Source organism: Pseudorca crassidens, chromosome 17 (assembly GCF_039906515.1).
Source record: "Pseudorca crassidens isolate mPseCra1 chromosome 17, mPseCra1.hap1, whole genome shotgun sequence".
Classification (NCBI taxonomy): Eukaryota; Metazoa; Chordata; class Mammalia; order Artiodactyla; family Delphinidae; genus Pseudorca; species Pseudorca crassidens.
Window position 1 is genome coordinate 32,929,366 of NC_090312.1, and position 7,785 is coordinate 32,937,150.

The following is a 7,785-nucleotide window of genomic DNA, read 5'->3' on the forward strand; positions in this document are numbered from 1 at the left end:
AATTACGCCTATAGATAGAACAAGACAGTATCTTGTATCATTAACTTTCTAAGGTGTTTATTTTAAATGGGGCTTTTCTTTTTTTTTTAATTTTTCTTGTGGAGAGATAGATGATAGATAGATTTGTATACAAACACAAATATTTAAAGCACATTGTTTGGTAACTGTATATCTGTTTCCCCTCTAACAATATGAGCAATTTAAGGTCAGAGACCATGTTCTACTTGCTTGTGTGTCCAGGGAGATATTCAGAATTGTCAACAGGACTTCCCTGGTGGTCCACTGTTTAAGACTCCATGCTCCCACTGTAGGGGGCACGGGTTCGATCCCTGGTCAGGGAACTAAGATCCCACATGCTGCTTGGCGTGGCCAAAGCCAAAACAAAAACAAAAACAAAATTGTTAATGGACAGTATGTCATGGGCACTAACCCATCAGAGCTAAGAACTGGCATAGGTGCTAGAGCTGGGGCCTGGAGAACTCCTGCTGTGTGCCTGGTATTAATCTTTTGTTGCTGGACCATAGAAAAGTCTGAATTCCAGTGGGGTGTACAAGATGGCTAAAACAATAGCTGGGGTAGGTGGGGGTGCCCAGGGCAAGATTTTAACAACTAGCATGGACATAATGCCCACACTGGCTGAAAATCAGCTTTGTATCTTCAGTGCTTAGCACAGTGCCTCACACATAGTAATACTTACTAACTCTGTATAGAATAAAAAATAATAAATTTTTTCCACACTCACCAATTAAAGCTGAAGGAAGCCAGTCTGAGAGTATTCTGGGTAAGAACAGAAATACAGTCATGTTTGAAAATATTGCTGTAGATAACCCACAGAGGAAACAGGACACAGTCCGTATACGCACAGAGACACACAAACATGGTATTGAAAATGAGTTGTACGTAAAGAGAAAAAAGAATGATTATGTGCCAATGATACCAACATCCTTTATTTTTATTTCTTTTTTTTTATATACATATTTTTGTGGTATGCGGGCCTCTCACTGCCGTGGTCTCTCCCACTGCAGAGCACAGGCTCCGGATGCGCAGGCTCAGCGGCCATGGCTCACGGGCCCCGCCGCTCCGCGGCATGTGGGATCTTCCCGGACCGGGGCACGAACCCGTGTCCCCTGCATCGGCAGGAGGACTCCCAACCACTGCGCCACCAGGGAAGCCCCATCCTTTATTTTTATAGTGAGGGGTTTTCAACCAGAAAATCATCCAGAATGCTGGGTGAGCTGTAGACAAAATGGCTGAAAGTTGTCTGGATTCAACTGCCACTATTCTCACATATTCCGATTTACCATTTGCTAAGACTCAGGAGGAAGACGCAAAGTTCTAATTAACACTCAGCCAAAATGAATACGCAAAAGGTGAAAGTTCCTAATATCTTAAGTTGGGGGCAGAGACCGAACAACTGACAAATGTTAGAAATAGTAAAGAATTATAGCCATATAAGCAACAGAAAATTAATGATTTTAAGCAAGAGTAATAGGAGTATAACTTGTGCTAAAATTAACTACACTGCTTTGGCCAAAAAAAAGAAAAGACAAAAACTTACTAAAGAAAGGCTTTCTAAGAACCAACTACTGAAGCCATTTGGGCAATACCTAAGAATTAAAGAATATCTTGTAAAGGAATTATCAGTGTCAGTAATAATTATTCTGCTTCATGAACATAAGCTCTAGGTAGATTTCCTGAATTCTGCCCATTTCCAACATAGGCTCAATGTCATTTACATTTTCTAGGTGTCTTCTGAGGAGACAGCTTCATAGACAACAACCTACTCACTGTAAGCTTTAGAGACGAGCACAGTTTTACAAATGGCACCGGCATATCCAAGCAGAACTGTGAAATGCATATGTCCAATCCACTACATCTATGCCTTTAGGTGAACCAACTTCCAACGCCTCCTTGAACAAGATCTGCACTCTTCACATTTCTACTTAGAATCTTCTTTATCTCCAGAATGTCTTTCCCCATTGTTCATCTCTATCCTTTTATCCTCAGCCTATTCACACCTTTGCTAGGAAAGCCTTCCTGACTTCCCCAGAAAAAAATGTGTCCCTCCTGCCCTTTTCTGGATATGGTGCACAGCGTGCTCGGCCTTGTGTTGTTCCCGTCTGATCACCCTAAGTTATAAGGGCCATGAGGTCTCAGAGCCTCCTTCTTCATCTTTGCATCCTTCATTCCATCTTGTAGAGTGTTTATACATAGAAGATTCTTGGCCATTTTTACTGTTCAGAGCAGAAAAAAAGAGCATGAAACTCAGCATTTCTAAAGGTTTCTAAGACGTGTGCAAACTCAGGACTTCAAAATTCCACATATTTCTGCTCCAGTGGACAGAGATTTCTTAAAGAATCTCCTTGTAATGAATAGAGCACAGGAAATGGGATGCCACCATGGCTCACAGCCATGCGGTGGACTCATTCTGCAGCCCTGTTGCCAGTCTCAGACTATGACATTCAACAAATCACCTGCTGTCCATAGCATTGTGTGTTTTTTAGAATAATACCTCAGCTACCCCCCACTTGAATGATTTATAACTTATCATTAACAGTCACCGTCCATGTTTTTAAAAATCACTTCTATAAGAAGCTTTGATCCAGAAATGAATAAATTCAAGGCTGCTTTCCACAGCTGACCCACTTTCCAGTGACCCATCTTGCTCTTTCACAGACTATACAAATGACTATTTCATACATTAGAAAATAACACAGAAAACAGATATTAAAGAATATAGTACTCTTATATACGTGTATATACATATATATGATAATTATGCTTCCCAGTGTAGTACTTCCTAATCAGATTTGTTATTCTGTTTGTCTTCTTTGAAATCTTGTTTATGCTTTTTTCCAAATTAAATCATAGCAAAAACTTAGTGATGGACTAAAAATATTCAAATAGACGGTATCTCAACTGTATAATTTCTTTATACTTGCCTGCCATTTAACTGGACTAATTAACAGCGGTTTTGATGTTTGAAAAGCACCAGTCAATGAATGCTAATCTTTTAAATCATAGATTTGTAAATAAATACACGGAAATGGAGTTAAGATATCCAAATAAGCCTATCTGCTTGTGGCACTAAAAGAAATCCTTATAAAGAAGAAAAATAAAGCACAAGCAAGAGGAAATTGCAGGAAAATGACCACATATTAAAATAATAACACAGATGCTACATTTGTGCGTGAATGTGCCATCAAGGCCGATATAAACACCTAGCAATTCTCTCCACACAGAAACACACTGTATTTTAAAACCTAGACACTCAACAATGATGAATGTCATCAAAAGCAGCCAAGAGAATGACCCTCATGTCTATACTTCAAAACCTTGCCAAGAAATGTATTCCCCATATTGTCATAAACAATCTATTTGACTTCATTATCTCTGATAAACATTTCCCATCAATTCTTTTGAAGTACATAACTATTGACATGCTTCCAGATAACAACAGATAGACCAGAATAACATTTTCTTAACCCTCTTCGTCAAGGGCTTCCTTCATAATAAAATATACTTTTAAAATTCATGTAGAATCATATCATTGAAATATTATTTTAGCCACAAGCTTCTAATAAATAAGGCTGTGTGTTAAGCAAATTCAGTCTTTTCAAATGCTTTCAAGCTAAGCATCACATTTTTTCTTCTGCAATGAAAAGCCCCTGAACAAATTAGCAAGTCTGTCTGAAAGCCTGTTCAGAAGTGGTATTTTATCAAGTAACATTTAAAAAAATTGACTTAACTGTTAAAGATCACATCAGTGTTCCCACCCCAACCGTACCACTAGTTATCAACAAACTGTTCATCTGTAAACTCATAGAGCCCTGAATCTATAGACTCTATTTGTCAATCAATTTACCTACTTTGTATTAACCACAGGCTTTGTGGCTAATGTTTACTATGCTGAGGAATATTTGCTGAATTAAGCAATGTTGTCAAAGTGATAATAACCTTGTGTCATCAATATTAATATTGACTCATCATATTTCCAAAACACATTTTAATAAATTACTTTTTCCTTGGGGAAAACAGAACATACTATAAGTTTAATTTAACATAAAATCAAGAAAATCCTGGTATGTTTATTATGGGAAAGCATCAGTGGAGCTAGTCTCTAGGAAAAAGGGAGGATGACACATATGCTTTATCCTCTTCTACAGAGGTCTACTGTCAACTGACTGGAAGTTTACTGTCCATCACTGAATGGCTAAGAGAGACACCTAACTTCTAGGCAGGCTACCATCCTGTGTTGTGCACTTTGACTGTATTTACACAAACACAGATGACACGAACTAAAGTCCTTAGTGAGAAATCCCATGACTGGCTTGCATAAGACTATGGGAAATTGGCCCAAGGTGAATGAAAACTCTTAAGGAAAGTCATAGCATGGAGGCCAAGTTCCTTCTAGGCAGGACCTGCATTAATTCACTTACCTGAGGAATTGCTGGAACCCTTTACCTTGATGGGTCAGGCATGGTGCCACTAAAGCCTGGGGTTCTTGCTCTGCACACCTTCTGGCAAGTCAAAAGCAGAGACAGTCTAGTTTCACCTGTTTCTCAAGATAGTAACAGCCTGGTGACGGTTAAGAGTATGCATTTGGGTATCACACAGATCTGGGTATAAGTACTAACTCTACCACCTACTAGCTGGGTGGCCTTGAGCAATTTAACCTAATTTCTGAGATTTAGTTTACCACATTTGTGAAATGAGGCTAAAAACAGAACCTACCTCATAGGATCACTGTGAGATTAAATGAGATACTGTGTGCAAATCACTTGTTAGAACCTAGGAAATACTCAAGTTAACTATGATGATAACAATGCCCCAATTTAAAAATGCCATCTAATTCACAAAAGTATTTGTGGTGAATGTTCATAATATGTCTATTTTGATCTCACTGTGTCGTAAGACTCAAGATAGGTTACTGAAAATCACAGCACAGGGAATTTTCAAGAATACTGGGCAGGGGTTATAATTACAGTGGTGAGCAAGACATTCAAACTCATTTAGAGCTTCTAGTCCCATTGGGAGGAACAGAAGTAAAAGTCAATTTCAAGCCAATGTAATGATGATAAGCACTGTACTCTATGGACACTTGTAACCGAGGCTTGGGTGTCAGTGTGTGGAATGTTCTGGAAGGCTTACTGAGGAAGTGACATGAAGACAAGAGAGACCTGAGAATGAGTAGGGAGTTAGATACACATGCAGCGTTGGGGAGAAAGGGAGTGAGGGACGAAGGATAAAGGTGATGAGAGAGGGTACATATGGCAGGAAGCCACCATTAGAGACAACAAGAATAATATATGCAAAGGCCCAGAGAGAAAAGACTGTTGCAAATGTGTGTGGTGGCTGGGAGCTAGGGGGTAAAGCACAGTAGCAGAGTTATGATCTTCTGTTTGTTGGTGGCTGACTAGATGGCAGTGTGGCCAGGCCCAGACTCTGGAGTCACATTACTTTGTGGATAGGGGAGGGTCAGGGCTTGGATTCCACCCTCAGAGATTCTTATTCAATTGGTTGTGGATGTCATCGAAGTGCTGATATTGTTTAAAGGCATTCTAGACAACCAGTATTTAAATTTCAAATAATCCGGATCAACCTATCAAAAGGGAGCTGGAGCATCTGGTAATGGACCTTCATTCTGAGTCAAGGAAAATGGGGTTGTGATGTCAGGTAACACTTTCATGACAACTGCTTACAGGTACCTTCCAAACCTCCTAGGAAAAAGTGCCAGTGATGAATCCTCAGGGCCACACAGCAAATACTCACAAACCCATCTAGGATTACATCCTTGTTTTCAAAACCAGCCATGGTTGTGTCCCAGGTACCCATTTTCATTTATATCCCAAAATGCATCTTTTGGCTATAAAATAGAAACATTGGAAATTAACTTTGCTAGATAATGATAATCCCATCATTAACCTATGGCAAACAGTTGTTACTGCACAGGTACACTCAAGAAAAACTAACAGAAAAGAGATACAGGGTGTGAAATTTGCTCTCTTATTTTTTGCAATGTGGCCTGTTTACTCTTTCCTTGTTTGTCCATGACCCAGGATCCATGGACATGAGCTAAGTCATAGGCATAATTTATTCTTAGCCAGCACTCATGAATTGGCCATAGGTGGTAGCATGTTGCGTTTATGTGAAAGGAGCTCTGCTTTTAGTTAGGTGGGAAAGGTACCTCCAAATTTGTTTCTCCAGGGTGCCCACTGCACTGGGGTTCTCAGTCATGAGTAATTGCTTATGTGAATAGTAACATTCTTTTCTTATACAAGTTATCTCCACACTCCCACCTATCTACCCTATTTGAGTTAGAAGCAGTTTGGTGTGAGATTCAGCTTCCATCCAGACAAAATTATTTCAGCTGTATTTTATACTCACTTTTCTTTCTCCTGGAAGTAGAGAAAGGGGGCCCTTGAGCTGTCTTCTACGATATTCCCACCATTCATTCTCAACCTTCAATCTCCCACGCACCTCAGTGCTCTAAACCTTATATCCAGATGCTGCCGGCTCCTGACTGTCCTTCAGAGAGTTGAATATAGAGACCTTGTCATTCTGTGCAAAGTCATTTGTTCACAGTGGGGACCTGGGTCTTGATGTGACTGAGGACAAATTCAAAAAGCAATATACAATCAAATTATTAATGAAATCGGATCATCTTTTTCTGAAATTTTATAAATAAAATATGACTAAGTATTTTAGCTAATATGCTAAGTAATTATTTAAGCAAGAGAAAACAGGTATATTTTGTAAGATTTCTGCAAAGGAAGGAAGAAAATCTGCATAAGACTCTTATTTCTGACGTTTAAGTAAATTCACTCAGAAGGAGTTATTTCACTAAGACCATAGCTTTAGTCATCAATCAATAATAACACAAGTCCCAAGAACAGAATAAAAGCTCCAGAGCCCACTGCTCAAAACCTGCCAGGAAACACATCCCCCAAGGAAGAAAGGTAAAAATATCAGAGGGAAACTGGCAATATCTCCCAGGGATCTACAAGATGCCTAGAAGTGAATGTCATTTTCTCACCAATAATCTGCACTTTAATCTTACATGAAACAATTTTTCACAAAAAAAGTCTCTGTTCCCTTGTGTTTGATAAAGAAAAAGAATTAGAAATAGGCCCAATTTCTTTTAGAAATGTAGGTTTCTTCAGCTTTTGATTGGCCTTTCTCATGACCCCCTATACAAGAAGACAGATAATAAATATAATGATTTATACTGAAAAGAGAGCAGTGAGGATAATGGCCCAAACAGTGCTGTCTTTTAGTGTGTTACCATAGTAAATAATAGCAGTACACTCACACCGTTATACTTAAGGTTGTAGCCGCAATTCCATTATAATTCTTGTTTTTCACAAGTTTATAACTTGGTCTTGACAATATACTCTAGCCTAAAACTAGCCATGTTTTTGTTTTTGTTTTGTTTTGTTTTCTTCAGTCAAAGGCTGGTTTTCCTTGATTGTCACACTGTTATTGAATAATCAAATTGGAAACTTAAATAATATTTTCACTGTTTTCTGGCTATACTTTGTATATATCGAAATCCTCTTCTGTAGCGCACACACACACACACACACACACACATACACACACACACACACACACACACACACACCCTCCATTGGTTTGCCTATACATTCAACACTTGTATTTAGAAAAATGAAGAACATTCAGTGCATTCAGTGTTCTTTAATTGGTATGACCACTATAATAACTTACTACAAAATACCAAAAACGACATATATTAAAATGTTTTTATATGCAGTTCTTCAAATA